Source organism: Pseudophryne corroboree, chromosome 3, assembly GCF_028390025.1.
Source record: "Pseudophryne corroboree isolate aPseCor3 chromosome 3, aPseCor3.hap2, whole genome shotgun sequence".
Lineage (NCBI taxonomy): Eukaryota > Metazoa > Chordata > Amphibia > Anura > Myobatrachidae > Pseudophryne > Pseudophryne corroboree.
In genome coordinates, this window is record NC_086446.1 from 126,608,148 (window position 1) to 126,617,853 (window position 9,706).

Genomic DNA, 9,706 nt, shown 5'->3' on the forward strand with positions numbered 1-9,706 from the left:
ATAAATGAATAAGTTTGAAAATGGAATGCATTAACAGAACGGTGTTGGCAGTATTCAAATACCTACAGCACATTGTATTCCCAGGTGGTCTCCCATCCAAATACTAACCAGGCCCAACACTGCTTAGCTTCCAAGATCAGATGAGATTGGGCGTATCAAGTGTGGTGTGGCTGTAGATGAGCTTCATGGTTTCTGTTAGAACTTTTTTACTTCTAACTACTGGTACATAAATGAATAAATTTGAAAATGGAATGCATCAACAGAACGGTATTGGCAGTATAAAAATACCTACTGCATCTTGTATTCCCAGGTGGTCTACCACCCAAGTACTAACCATGCTCAACACTGCTTAGCTTCCAAGATCAGATGAGATTGGGCGTATCCAGTGTGGTGTGGCTGCAAATGAGCTTTGTGGTTTCTTTTAGAACTTTTCTACTTCTAACTACTGGTACATAAATAAATAAATTTGAAAATGGAATGCATCAACAGAACGGTGTTGGCAGTATAAAAATACCTACAGCACCTTGTATTCCCAGGTGGTCTCCCATCCAAGTACTAACCAGGCCCAACACTGCTTAGTTTACAAGATCAGATGAGATTGGGCCTATCCAGTGTGGTTTGGCTGTAGGTTATCTTTGTTGTTTCTGTTAGAACTTTTCTACTTCTAACTACTGGTACATAAATTAATAAGTTTGAAAATGGAATGCATCAACAGAACGGTATTGGCAGTATAAAAATACCTACTGCACCTTGTATTCCTAGGTGGTCTACCACCCAAGTACTAACCAGGCTCAACACTGCTTAGCTTCCAAGATCAGATGAGATTGGGCGTATCCAGTGTGGTGTGGCTGCAAATGAGCTTTGTGGTTTCTTTTAGAACTTTTCTACTTCTAACTACTGGTACATAAATGAACAAATTTGAAAATGGAATGCATCAACAGTATGGTGTTGGCAGTATGAAAATACCTACAGCTCCTTGTATTCCCAGGTGGTCTGCCATCCAAGTACTAACCAGGCCCAACACTGCTTAACTTCCAAGATCAGATGAGATTGGGCTTATCCAGTGTGGTGTGGCTGTAGATGAGCTTTGTGGTTTCTGTTAGAACTTTTCTTCTGCTAACTACTGGAACATAAATGAATAATTTTGAAAATGGAATGCATCAACAGAACGGTGTTGGCAGTATAAAAAAACCTACTGCAGCTTGTATTCACAGGTGGTCTACCACCCAAGTACTAACCAGGCTCAACACTGCTTAGCTTCCAATATCAGATGAGATTGGGCATATCCGGTGTGGTGTGACTGCAGATGAGCGTTGTGGTTTCTGTTAGAACTTTTCTACTTCTAACTACTGGTAAATAAATGAAAAAGTTTGAAAATGGAATGCATCAACAGAACGGTGTTGGCAGTATAAAAATACCTACAGCATCTTGTATTCCCAGGTGGTCTACCACCCAAGTACTAACCAGGCACAACTCTGCTTAGCTTCCAAGATCAGATGAGAGTGGGCAAATCCAGTATGGTTTGACTGTAGATGAGCTTTGTGGTTTCTGTTAGAACTTTTCTACTTCTAACTACTGGTTCATAAATGAATAAGTTTGAAAATGGAATGCATCAACAGAACGGTGCTGTCAGTATAAAAATACCTACAGCACCTTGTATTCCCAGGTGGTCTCCCATTAAAGTACTAACCAGGCCCAACACTGCTTAGCTCCCAAGATCATATGAGATTGGGCGCATCCAGTGCTGCATGGCTGTAGATGAGCTTTGTGGTTTCTGTTAGAACTTTTCTACTTCTAACTACTGGTACATGAATGAATAAGTTTGAAAATGGAATGCATCAACAGAACGATGTTGGCAGTATAAAAATACCTACAGCATCTTGTATTCCCAGGTTGTCTCCCATCCAAGTACTAACCAGGCCCAACACTGCTTAGCCTCCAAGATCAGATGAGATTGGGCGTATCCAGTGTGGTGTGGCTGTAGACGAGCTTTGTGGTTTCTGTTAGAACTTTTCTACTTCTAACTACTGGTACATAAATGAATAAGTTTGAAAATGGAATGCATCAACAGAACGATGTTGGCAGTATAAAAACACCTACAGCACCTTGTATTCCCAGGTGATCTCCCATTAAAGTACTAACCAGGCCCAAAACTGCTTAGCTCCCAAGATCAGATGAGATTGGGCATATCCAATGTGGTGTGGCTGTAGATGAGTTTTGTGGTTTCTGTTAGAACTTTTCTACTTCTAGCTACTGGTTCATAAATGAATAAATTTGAAAATGGAATGCATCAACAGAACGGTGTTGGCAGTATAAAAATTCCTACAGCACCTTGTATTCCCAGGTGGTCTCCCATCCAAGTACTAACCAGGCCTAACACTGCTTAGCTTCCAAGATCAGATGAGATTGGGGGTATCCAGTGTGGTGTGGCTGTAGATGGGCTTTGTGGTTTCTGTTAGAACTTTTCTACTTCTAAGTACTGGTACATAAATGAATAAGTTTGAAAATGGAATGCATCAACAGAACGGTGTTGGCAGTATAAAAATACCTACAGCACCTTGTATTCCCAGGTGGTCTCCCATCCAAGTACTAACCAGGCCTAACACTGCTTAGCTTCCAAGATCAGATGAGATTGGGCGTATCCAGTGTGGTGTGGCTGTAGATGAGCTTTACAGTTTCTGTTAGAACTTTTCTACTTCTAGCTACTAGTTCATAAATGAATAAATTTGAAAATGGAATGCATCAACAGAACGGTGTTGGCAGTATAAAAATACCTAAAGCACCTTGTATTCCCAGGTGGTCTACCATCGAAGTACTAACCAGGCCCAACACTGCTTAGCTTCCAAGATCAGATGAGATTTGGCGTATCCAGTGTTGCGTGGCTGTAGATGAGCTTTGTGGATTCTGTTAGAACTTTTCTACTTCTAACTACTGGTAAATAAATGAAAAAGTTTGAAAATGGAATGCATCAACAGAACGGTGTTGGCAGTATAAAAATACCTACAGCATCTTGTATTCCCAGTTGGTCTACCACCCAAGTACTAACCAGGCCCAACACTGCTTAGCTTCCAAGATCAGATGAGATTGGGCAAATCCAGTATGGTTTGACTGTAGATGAGCTTTGTTGTTTCTGTTAGAACTTTTCTACTTCTAACTACTGGTTCATAAATGAATACGTTTGAAAATGGAATGCATCAACAGAACGGTGTTGTCAGTATATAAATACCTACAGCACCTTGTATTCCCAGGTGGTATCCCATCCAAGTACTAACCAGGCCCAACACTGCTTAGCTTCCAAGATCAAATGAGATTGCGTGTATCCAGTGTGGTGTGGCTGTAGATGAGCTTTGTAGTTTCTGTTAGAACTTTTCTACTTCTAGCTACTGGTTCATAAATGAATAAATTTGAAAATGGAATGCATCAACAGAACGGTGTTGGCAGTATAAAAATACCTACAGCACCTTGTATTCCCAGGTGGTCTTCCATCCAAGTACTAACCAGGCCCAACACTGTTTAGCTTACAAGATCAGATGAGATTGGGCGCATCCAGTGTGGTTTGGCTGTAGATGAGCTTTATGGATTCTGTTAGAACTTTTCTACTTCTAAGTACTGGTACATAAATCAATAAATTTGAAAATGGAATGCATCAACAGAACGGTGTTGGCAGTATAAAAATACCTACAGCACCTTGTATTCCCAGGTGGTCTCCCATCCAAATACTAACCAGGCCCAACACTGCTTAGCTTACAAGATCAGATGAGATTGGGCATATCCAGTGTTGTTTGGCTGTAGATTATCTTTGTGGTTTCTGTTAGAACTTTTCTACTACTAACTACTGGTACATAAATGAATAAGTTTGAAAATGGAATGCATCAACCCAACGGAGTTGGCAGTATAAAAATACCTACAGCACCTTGTATTCCCATGTGGTTTCCATCCAAGTACTAACCAGGCCCAACACAGCTTAGCTTCCAAGATCAGATGAGATTGGGCGTATCCAGAGTGATGTGGCTGCAGATGAGCTTTGTGGTTTTTGTTAGAACTTTTCTACTTCTAACTACTGGTACATAAATGAATAAGTTTGAAAATAGTATGCATCAACAGAACGGTGTTGGCAGTATAAAAATACCTACTGCACCTTGTATTCCCAGGTGGTCTACCACCCAAGTACTAAACAGGCTCAACACTGCTTAGATTCCAAGATCAGATGAGATTGGGCGTATCCAGTGTGGTGTGGCTGCAAATGAGATTTGTGGTTTCTTTTAGAAATTTTCTACTTCTAACTACTGGTACATAAATGAATAAGTTTGAAAATGGAATGCATCAACAGAACGATGTTGGCAGTATAAAAAAACCTACAGCACCTTGTATTCCCAGGTGGTCTCCCATTAAAGTACTAACCAGGCCCAACACTACTTAGCTCCCAAGATCAGATGAGATTGGGCGTATCCAATGTCGTGTGGCTGTAGATGAGCTTTGTGGTTTCTGTTAGAACTTTTCTACTTCTAGCTACTGGTTCATAAATGAATAAATTTGAAAATGGAATGCATCAACAGAACGGTGTTGGCAGTATAAAAATACCTACAGCACCTTGTATTTCCAGGTGGTCTCCCATCCAAGTACTAACCAGGCCCAGCACTGCTTAGCTTCCAAGATCAGATGAGATTGGGCGTATCCAGTGTTGCGTGGCTGTAGATGAGCTTTGTGGTTTCTATTAGAACTTTTCTACTTCTAACTACTGGTAAATAAATGAAAAAGTTTGAAAATGGAATGCATCAACAGAACGGTGTTGGCAGTATAAAAATACCTACAGCATCTTGTATTCCCAGGTGGTCTACCACCCAAGTACTAACCAGGCACAATTCTGCTTAGCTTCCAAGATCAGATGAGAGTGGGCAAATCCAGTATGGTTTGACTGTAGATGAGCTTTGTGGTTTCTGTTAGAACTTTTCTACTTCTAACTACTGGTTCATAAATGAATAAGTTTGAAAATGGAATGCATCAACAGAACGGTGCTGTCAGTATAAAAATACCTACAGCAACTTGTATTCCCAGGTGGTCTCCCATTAAAGTACTAACCAGGCCCAACACTGCTTAGCTCCCAAGATCAGATGAGATTGGGCGTATCCAGTGTGGTGTGGCTGTAGATGAGCTTTGTGGTTTCTGTTAGAACTTTTCTACTTCTAGCTACTGGATCATAAATGAATAAATTTGAAAATGGAATGAATCAACAGAACGATGTTGGCAGTATAAAAATACCTACAGCACCTTGTATTCCCAGGTGGTCTCCCATTAAAGTACTAACCAGGCCCAACACTGCTTAGCTCCCAAGATCAGATGAGATTGGGCATATCCAGTGTGGTGTGGCTGTAGATGAGCTTTGTGGTTTCTGTTAGAACTTTTCTTCTTCTAACTACTGGTACATAAATGAATAAGTTTGAAAATGGAATGCATCAACAGAACGAAGTTGGCAGTATAAAAATACCTACAGCACCTTGTATTCCCAGTTGGTTTCCCATCCAAGTACTAACCAGGCCCAATACTGCTTAGCTCCCAAGATCAGATTAGATTGGGTGTATCCAGTGTGGTGTGGCTGTAGATGAGCTTTGTGGTTTCTGTTAGAACTTTTCTACTTCTAACTAGTGGTACATAAATGAATAACTTTGAAAATGGAATGCATCAACAGAACGGTGTTGGCAGTATAAAAATACCTACTGCACCTTGTATTCACAGGTGGTCTACCACCCAAGTACTAACCAGGCTCAACACTGCTTAGCTTCCAAGATCTGATGAGATTGGGCGTATCCAGTGTGGTGTGGCTGCAGATGAGCTTTATGGTTTCTGTTAGAACTTTTCTACTTCTAACTACTGGTACATAAATGAATAAGTTTGAAAATGGAATGCATCAACAGAATGATGTTGGCAGTATAAAAAAACCTACAGCACCTTGTACTCACAGGTGGTCTCTCATCCAAGTACTAACTAGGCCCAACACCACTTAGCTTCCAAGATCAGATGAGATTGGGTGCATCCAGTGTTGAGTGGCTGTAGATGAGCTTTGTGGTTTCTGTTAGAACTTTTCTACTTCTAAGTACTGGTACATAAATGAATAAGTTTGAAAATGGAATGCATCAACAGAACGATGTTGGCAGTATAAAAAAACCTACAGCACCTTGTATTCACAGGTGGTCTCTCATCCAAGTACTAACTAGGCCCAACACCGCTTAGCTTCCAAGATCAGATGAGATTGGGTGCATCCAGTGTTGAGTGGCTGTAGATGTGCTTTGTGGTTTCTGTTAGAAAATGGAATGCATCAACAGAACGGTGTTGGCAGTATAAAAATACCTACAGCACCTTGTATTCCCAGGTGGTATCCCATCCAAGTACTAACCAGGCACAACACTGTTTAGCTTACAAGATCAGATGAGATTGGGCAAATCCAGTATGGTTTGACTGTAGATGAGCTTTGTTGTTTCTGTTAGAACTTTTCTACTTCTAACTACTGGTTCATAAATGAATACGTTTGAAAATGGAATGCATCAACAGAACGGTGTTGTCAGTATATAAATACCTACAGCACCTTGTATTCCCAGGTGGTATCCCATCCAAGTACTAACCAGGCCCAACACTGCTTAGCTTCCAAGATCAAATGAGATTGCGTGTATCCAGTGTGGTGTGGCTGTAGATGAGCTTTGTAGTTTCTGTTAGAACTTTTCTACTTCTAGCTACTGGTTCATAAATCAATAAATTTGAAAATGGAATGCATCAACAGAACGGTTTTGGCAGTATAAAAATACCTACAGCACCTTGTATTCCCAGGTGGTCTCCCATCCAAATACTAACCAGGCCCAACACTGCTTAGCTTATAAAATCAGATGAGATTGGGCATATCCAGTGTTGCTTGGCTGTAGATTATCTTTGTGGTTTCTGTTAGAACTTTTCTACTACTAACTTCTGGTACATAAATGAATAAGTTTGAAAATGGAATGCATCAACAGAACGGTGTTGGCAGTATAAAAATACCTACAGCACCTTGTATTCCCAGGTGGTCTCCCATCCAAATACTAACCAGGCCCAATACTGCTTAGCTTCCAAGATCAGATGAGATTGGGCATATCAAGTGTGGTGTGGCTGTAGATTAGCTTTATGGTTTCTGTTAGAACTTTTCTACTTCTAACTACTGGTACATAAATGAATAAGTTTGAAAATGGAATGCATCAACAGATCGGAGTTGGCAGTATAAAAATACCTACAGCACCTTGTACTCCCAGTTGGTTTCCCATCCAAGTACTAACCAGGCCCAATACTGCTTAGCTCCCAAGATCAGATTAGATTGGGTGTATCCAGTGTGGTGTGGCTGTAGATGAGCTTTGTGGTTTCTGTTAGAACTTTTCTACTTCTAACTAGTGGTACATAAATGAATAACTTTGAAAATGGAATGCCTCAACAGAACGGTGTTGGCAGTATAAAAATACCTACTGCACCTTGTATTCACAGGTGGTCTACCACCCAAGTACTAACCAGGCTCAACACTGCTTAGCTTCCAAGATCTGATGAGATTGGGCGTATCCAGTGTGGTGTGGCTGCAGATGAGCTTTATGGTTTCTGTTAGAACTTTTCTACTTCTAACTACTGGTACATAAATGAATAAGTTTGAAAATGGAATGCATCAACAGAACGATGTTGGCAGTATAAAAAAACCTACAGCACCTTGTATTCCTAGGTGGTCTCCCATCCAAGTACTAACCAAGCCCAACACTGTTTAGCTTCCAAGATCAGATGAGATTGGGCGTATCCAGTGTGGTGTGGCTGTAGATGAGCTTTATGGTTTCTGTTAGAACTTTTCTACTTCTAACTACTGGTACATAAATGAATAAGTTTGAAAATGGAATGCATCAACAGAACGGTGTTGTCAGTATAAAAATACCTACAGCACCTTGTATTCCCAGGTGGTATCCCATCCAAGTACTAACCAGTCCCAACACTGCTTAGCTTGCAAGATCAAATGAGATTGCGTGTATCCAGTGTGGTGTGGCTGTAGATGAGCTTTGTAGTTTCTGTTAGAACTTTTCTACTTCTAGCTACCGGTTCATAAATGAATACATTTGAAAATGGAATGCATCAACAGAATGGTGTTGGCAGTATAAAAATACCTACAGCACCTTGTATTCCCAGGTGGTCTCCCATCCAAGTACTAACCAGGCACAACACTGTTTAGCTTACAAGATCAGATGAGATTGGGCAAATCCAGTATGGTTTGACTGTAGATGAGCTTTGTTGTTTCTGTTAGAACTTTTCTACTTCTAACTACTGGTTCATAAATGAATACGTTTGAAAATGGAATGCATCAACAGAACGGTGTTGTCAGTATATAAATACCTACAGCACCTTGTATTCCCAGGTGGTATCCCATCCAAGTACTAACCAGGCCCAACACTGCTTAGCTTCCAAGATCAAATGAGATTGCGTGTATCCAGTGTGGTGTGGCTGTAGATGAGCTTTGTAGTTTCTGTTAGAACTTTTCTACTTCTAGCTACTGGTTCATAAATGAATAAATTTGAAAATGGAATGCATCAACAGAACGGTGTTGGCAGTATAAAAATACCTACAGCACCTTGTATTCCCAGGTGGTCTCCCATCCAAGTACTAACCAGGCCCAACACTGTTTAGCTTACAAGATCAGATGAGATTGGGCGTATCCAGTGTGGTTTGGCTGTAGATGAGCTTTATGGTTTCTGTTAGAACTTTTCTACTTCTAAGTACTGGTACATAAATCAATAAATTTGAAAATGGAATGCATCAACAGAACGGTTTTGGCAGTATAAAAATACCTACAGCACCTTGTATTCCCAGGTGGTCTCCCATCCAAATACTAACCAGGCCCAACACTGCTTAGCTTACAAAATCAGATGAGATTGGGCATATCCAGTGTTGCTTGGCTGTAGATTATCTTTGTGGTTTCTGTTAGAACTTTTCTACTACTAACTACTGGTACATAAATGTATAAGTTTGAAAATGGAATGCATCAACAGAACGGTGTTGGCAGTATAAAAATACCTACAGCACCTTGTATTCCCAGGTGGTCTCCCATCCAAATACTAACAAGGCCCAATACTGCTTAGCTTCCAAGATCAGATGAGATTGGGCATATCAAGTGTGGTGTGGCTGTAGATTAGCTTTATGGTTTCTGTTAGAACTTTTCTACTTCTAACTACTGGTACATAAATGAATAAGTTTGAAAATGGAATGCATCAACAGATCGGAGTTGGCAGTATAAAAATACCTACAGCACCTTGTATTCCCATGTGGTTTCCATCCAAGTACTAACCAGGCCCAACACTGCTTAGCTTCCAAGATCAGATGAGATTGGGCGTATCCAGAGAGATGTGGCTGCAGATGAGCTTTGTGGTTTTTGTTAGAACTTTTCTACTTCTAACTACTGGTACATAAATGAATAAGTTTGAAAATAGTATGCATCAACAGAACGGTGTTGGCAGTATAAAAATACCTACTGCACCTTGTATTCCCAGGTGGTCTACTACCCAAGTACTAACCAGGCTCAACACTGCTTAGCTTCCAAGATCAGATGAGATTGTGCGTATCCAGTGTGGTGTGGCTGCAAATGAGATTTGTGGTTTCTTTTAGAAATTTTCTACTTCTAACTACTGGTACATAAATGAATAAGTTTGAAAATGGAATGCATCAA

At 40.4% G+C, this 9,706-nt stretch overlaps 7 non-coding genes and 35 pseudogenes across 7 annotated transcripts; all 42 read right to left on the reverse strand.

Annotated features, from left to right (window-relative positions):
* Positions 1–59: 59 nt before the first annotated feature.
* On the reverse strand, positions 60–178 carry LOC134890064 (5S ribosomal RNA; annotated as a pseudogene).
* A 107-nt stretch (positions 179–285) lies between these two features.
* LOC134896923 (5S ribosomal RNA) lies at positions 286–404 on the reverse strand (annotated as a pseudogene).
* Positions 405–511: 107 nt separating this feature from the next.
* LOC134888063 (5S ribosomal RNA) lies at positions 512–630 on the reverse strand (annotated as a pseudogene).
* A 107-nt stretch (positions 631–737) lies between these two features.
* LOC134895609 (5S ribosomal RNA) lies at positions 738–856 on the reverse strand (annotated as a pseudogene).
* A 107-nt stretch (positions 857–963) lies between these two features.
* Positions 964–1,082, reverse strand: LOC134889338 (5S ribosomal RNA; annotated as a pseudogene).
* A 333-nt stretch (positions 1,083–1,415) lies between these two features.
* LOC134898359 (5S ribosomal RNA) lies at positions 1,416–1,534 on the reverse strand (annotated as a pseudogene).
* Positions 1,535–1,641: 107 nt separating this feature from the next.
* On the reverse strand, positions 1,642–1,760 carry LOC134892379 (5S ribosomal RNA; annotated as a pseudogene).
* Positions 1,761–1,867: 107 nt separating this feature from the next.
* LOC134894748 (5S ribosomal RNA) lies at positions 1,868–1,986 on the reverse strand (annotated as a pseudogene).
* A 107-nt stretch (positions 1,987–2,093) lies between these two features.
* Positions 2,094–2,212, reverse strand: LOC134895274 (5S ribosomal RNA; annotated as a pseudogene).
* A 107-nt stretch (positions 2,213–2,319) lies between these two features.
* LOC134887768 (5S ribosomal RNA) lies at positions 2,320–2,438 on the reverse strand (annotated as a pseudogene).
* A 107-nt stretch (positions 2,439–2,545) lies between these two features.
* Positions 2,546–2,664, reverse strand: LOC135067419 (5S ribosomal RNA). The gene has a single exon (XR_010253635.1). It is a non-coding gene; the product is annotated as a 5S ribosomal RNA (ribosomal RNA).
* Positions 2,665–2,771: 107 nt separating this feature from the next.
* LOC134896710 (5S ribosomal RNA) lies at positions 2,772–2,890 on the reverse strand (annotated as a pseudogene).
* Positions 2,891–2,997: 107 nt separating this feature from the next.
* On the reverse strand, positions 2,998–3,116 carry LOC134895471 (5S ribosomal RNA; annotated as a pseudogene).
* Positions 3,117–3,223: 107 nt separating this feature from the next.
* LOC135068788 (5S ribosomal RNA) lies at positions 3,224–3,342 on the reverse strand. The gene has a single exon (XR_010254980.1). It is a non-coding gene; the product is annotated as a 5S ribosomal RNA (ribosomal RNA).
* A 107-nt stretch (positions 3,343–3,449) lies between these two features.
* On the reverse strand, positions 3,450–3,568 carry LOC134888213 (5S ribosomal RNA; annotated as a pseudogene).
* Positions 3,569–3,675: 107 nt separating this feature from the next.
* Positions 3,676–3,794, reverse strand: LOC134894490 (5S ribosomal RNA; annotated as a pseudogene).
* Positions 3,795–3,901: 107 nt separating this feature from the next.
* LOC134895818 (5S ribosomal RNA) lies at positions 3,902–4,019 on the reverse strand (annotated as a pseudogene).
* Positions 4,020–4,126: 107 nt separating this feature from the next.
* On the reverse strand, positions 4,127–4,245 carry LOC134896673 (5S ribosomal RNA; annotated as a pseudogene).
* Positions 4,246–4,352: 107 nt separating this feature from the next.
* On the reverse strand, positions 4,353–4,471 carry LOC134893497 (5S ribosomal RNA; annotated as a pseudogene).
* Positions 4,472–4,578: 107 nt separating this feature from the next.
* Positions 4,579–4,697, reverse strand: LOC134892721 (5S ribosomal RNA; annotated as a pseudogene).
* Positions 4,698–4,804: 107 nt separating this feature from the next.
* Positions 4,805–4,923, reverse strand: LOC134898125 (5S ribosomal RNA; annotated as a pseudogene).
* A 107-nt stretch (positions 4,924–5,030) lies between these two features.
* On the reverse strand, positions 5,031–5,149 carry LOC134888089 (5S ribosomal RNA; annotated as a pseudogene).
* Positions 5,150–5,256: 107 nt separating this feature from the next.
* LOC134886175 (5S ribosomal RNA) lies at positions 5,257–5,375 on the reverse strand. The gene has a single exon (XR_010170266.1). It is a non-coding gene; the product is annotated as a 5S ribosomal RNA (ribosomal RNA).
* A 107-nt stretch (positions 5,376–5,482) lies between these two features.
* Positions 5,483–5,601, reverse strand: LOC134893615 (5S ribosomal RNA; annotated as a pseudogene).
* Positions 5,602–5,708: 107 nt separating this feature from the next.
* LOC134894733 (5S ribosomal RNA) lies at positions 5,709–5,827 on the reverse strand (annotated as a pseudogene).
* A 107-nt stretch (positions 5,828–5,934) lies between these two features.
* Positions 5,935–6,053, reverse strand: LOC134895472 (5S ribosomal RNA; annotated as a pseudogene).
* A 107-nt stretch (positions 6,054–6,160) lies between these two features.
* Positions 6,161–6,279, reverse strand: LOC134893297 (5S ribosomal RNA; annotated as a pseudogene).
* A 63-nt stretch (positions 6,280–6,342) lies between these two features.
* On the reverse strand, positions 6,343–6,461 carry LOC134896540 (5S ribosomal RNA; annotated as a pseudogene).
* A 107-nt stretch (positions 6,462–6,568) lies between these two features.
* On the reverse strand, positions 6,569–6,687 carry LOC135068789 (5S ribosomal RNA). The gene has a single exon (XR_010254981.1). It is a non-coding gene; the product is annotated as a 5S ribosomal RNA (ribosomal RNA).
* Positions 6,688–6,794: 107 nt separating this feature from the next.
* LOC134897827 (5S ribosomal RNA) lies at positions 6,795–6,913 on the reverse strand (annotated as a pseudogene).
* A 107-nt stretch (positions 6,914–7,020) lies between these two features.
* LOC134891325 (5S ribosomal RNA) lies at positions 7,021–7,139 on the reverse strand (annotated as a pseudogene).
* A 107-nt stretch (positions 7,140–7,246) lies between these two features.
* LOC134894448 (5S ribosomal RNA) lies at positions 7,247–7,365 on the reverse strand (annotated as a pseudogene).
* A 107-nt stretch (positions 7,366–7,472) lies between these two features.
* Positions 7,473–7,591, reverse strand: LOC134894734 (5S ribosomal RNA; annotated as a pseudogene).
* Positions 7,592–7,698: 107 nt separating this feature from the next.
* Positions 7,699–7,817, reverse strand: LOC135068746 (5S ribosomal RNA). The gene has a single exon (XR_010254938.1). It is a non-coding gene; the product is annotated as a 5S ribosomal RNA (ribosomal RNA).
* Positions 7,818–7,924: 107 nt separating this feature from the next.
* Positions 7,925–8,043, reverse strand: LOC134888585 (5S ribosomal RNA; annotated as a pseudogene).
* A 107-nt stretch (positions 8,044–8,150) lies between these two features.
* On the reverse strand, positions 8,151–8,269 carry LOC134895940 (5S ribosomal RNA; annotated as a pseudogene).
* A 107-nt stretch (positions 8,270–8,376) lies between these two features.
* Positions 8,377–8,495, reverse strand: LOC135068790 (5S ribosomal RNA). The gene has a single exon (XR_010254982.1). It is a non-coding gene; the product is annotated as a 5S ribosomal RNA (ribosomal RNA).
* Positions 8,496–8,602: 107 nt separating this feature from the next.
* On the reverse strand, positions 8,603–8,721 carry LOC134884638 (5S ribosomal RNA). Its single transcript, XR_010168779.1, has one exon. It is a non-coding gene; the product is annotated as a 5S ribosomal RNA (ribosomal RNA).
* Positions 8,722–8,828: 107 nt separating this feature from the next.
* On the reverse strand, positions 8,829–8,947 carry LOC134896683 (5S ribosomal RNA; annotated as a pseudogene).
* A 107-nt stretch (positions 8,948–9,054) lies between these two features.
* LOC134887382 (5S ribosomal RNA) lies at positions 9,055–9,173 on the reverse strand (annotated as a pseudogene).
* A 107-nt stretch (positions 9,174–9,280) lies between these two features.
* On the reverse strand, positions 9,281–9,398 carry LOC134894991 (5S ribosomal RNA; annotated as a pseudogene).
* Positions 9,399–9,505: 107 nt separating this feature from the next.
* LOC134897353 (5S ribosomal RNA) lies at positions 9,506–9,624 on the reverse strand (annotated as a pseudogene).
* Positions 9,625–9,706: the final 82 nt, after the last annotated feature.